This window comes from Entelurus aequoreus, linkage group LG09 (genome assembly GCF_033978785.1).
Source record: "Entelurus aequoreus isolate RoL-2023_Sb linkage group LG09, RoL_Eaeq_v1.1, whole genome shotgun sequence".
Taxonomy (NCBI): domain Eukaryota; kingdom Metazoa; phylum Chordata; class Actinopteri; order Syngnathiformes; family Syngnathidae; genus Entelurus; species Entelurus aequoreus.
The window spans coordinates 53314812-53317311 of NC_084739.1; positions in this window are offsets into that span (position 1 = coordinate 53314812).

Sequence of the window (2500 nt, forward strand, 5' to 3'; positions counted from 1 at the left end):
GCTTTGTGGGTTTTGAGCCCATTACTAGCCATACAGGTGAAAGTTTGGCTAACTGTGTCATGTCTGTGTTGGAAAATCTAGGGTTAGAGCTGTCAAATTGCAGGGGGCAGGCTTATGATAATGCCAGCAACATGTCAGGGAGGTATAATGGGTTGCAGGCTCACTTAAAGAAAAGCAACCCATTAATACACTATATTCCATGTGCAGCTCACTCTTTGAATTTGGTGGGAGTCAACAGCATTGACAGATGTGGAAATGAAGTCTCTAAGTATTTTGACTTGATTCAGTCTATTTACAACTTCACAACTGCATCCACACACCGATGGGACAGGGTATTTGGCAATTCCAACATAGATCTCACACTTAAAGCTTTATCCAACACGCGTTGGAGTTGCCGTGCAGAATCTACCAAAGCACTGTGGCAGAACTACAGTAAAATAAAAGCAGCACTACAGGTTATTTCCACTGATGACACAGAGAAACGAGACACACGAACTGAAGCTGACAGTCTAGTGCGGAAGCTGGATTCACTTGAGATGGCCTTCATGGCAGGCTTTTGGGACACTGTTCTGTCCAGATTTCAGGCCACAAGTCTGCAACTTCAAAAAGCAGACATGGACCTTGGTACAGCAGTTAGATTGCTGGAATCTCTGCGCACCTTTGTTCTCTCCCAAAGAGATCTATTTGATCATTTTGAGCAGAAAGCCTTAAACATGTTGGGTGGCACCCCATCTTACAGGGCTGAACGGACGAGGAAACGTAAAAAGTTTGCTGATGAATCAGCATCCCCAGATGTTGTGCTTGAGGGAAGGCAACTGTTTCAAATAGAGACATTTATTGCCTCTATTGATCAACTGAGTTCAAGCCTTAATCACCGTCTGGAGGCCTACAAACATCTGAACAATTTGTTCAGTGTCCTTTTCTCTTTGGATACAGAGTCCAATGCTTCAGTCCTTCACAAGGCCAAGATTCTCACTGAATCATACCCATCTGACCTCAATGAAAGTCTTGGACAGGAGCTTATACAGTTCAAATCTTTTATACAGCTCAACAACACTGATGAGGAGAGGACCCCTTCAGGACTGCTCAAAACAATAATACATTTTGGACTACAGCCTACGTTTCCTAATACATACATTGCGCTACAGATTTTTCTCACTCTACCGGTCAGTAACTGTGAGGGAGAACGCTCATTCTCTCTTTTGTCAAGAGTAAAAAATGAGCTGCGCACAAGAATGACTCAGAAAAGATTAAATGCGTTATCTCTAATGGCAATTGAGAGTGAGCTGACAAGAGAGTTGGACTTCAATGATGTGGTGGATGATTTTGCAAAATTGAAAGCACGAAAGAAACCCCTTGCTTAAAGGTGCACTGTGTAAGATTTTTAGGTTATTTCCAGAATTCACCCATTCACTAATGTTAGGCTACCTGTTTTCATGAATACTTACCACCACCATAAAATTCTAAGTATCCATTATGACTTGGAGAATTGCACTTTTGCCATTTCTGGGAAGTGTCACCTGGATTGTGAAGATAGGATTGACTTTAGGCAGAAGCTTGGTGCTTTCTCTGGCAAACTGAACCTCAAGCTTCATTCTCTGCAGCTTTGCATTCTTGTGCAGACTTTCATCCACAAGGAACTTTTCAACTTCCCCACTATCGTGAAGGGGCCATCAAAAGATTTCAGTGTGTCCAGCATGTCTAGTCTCTTACTCTCCTTTCTTTGAGCCATCTCTTGTTTCTCATCTGCCCTACTCTCGAATTTTGCCTTCATGAATTTACTCCAGTTGAGTTCAACCTCCCTTTTTGCTTGTGCTGCTGCCTTGAAACCTCTGAAGCTCCTGGCTCTTCTGTAAAATTATTGACCTATTGACTGCGTTCAGTGTGCCCAACTTCTTCAGTTTGTAGTCCACCTTGCCACATTGTCTCTCCATCCCAATGTTGTGCACAGGGGTGCCATCAATGTTACTAGCCTGTTCACTGACAGGGTCCATTGGGAAGGTCTCCTCATCCATCCTCTGCCTGGCCAGGACAGTCTTCAGATGGGGCAGCATGAGATCTGTCAGCTGCTTCACTTCATCCAAGTATTCGGCAGCCACGTCTGACACTGAGTTCAGGACATGTCCAGTGCCTGTCCAGCCACTATAGCATTCTTGGAAATGGGCTATCTTGACCTGCATGCAGCCCTTGTACCATGAACTGGACTACACCTTTCTTTGTGGTGCTCTCCGATGCATGTTATCATTTTACCTTTCTCCTTCTCCTCAAGCTTAACCACAAATAGATACAGACTTTGAGCCTCAATTTGCTGCACAGCTGCCGTTATGCCAATGTGTTTTCCTAAGATATTATTTTATTTTTAATGATAGAAGGGAGGAAAAGGGGGCAAAAATCATGTCCGATTTAGTTTTTTGGGTGGGTTGGGGGGTTTATTTCATGATAGCTACCAACTTCCAATACATAATATCTCTCAAATGACCCAATGCACCATCACTGAAGT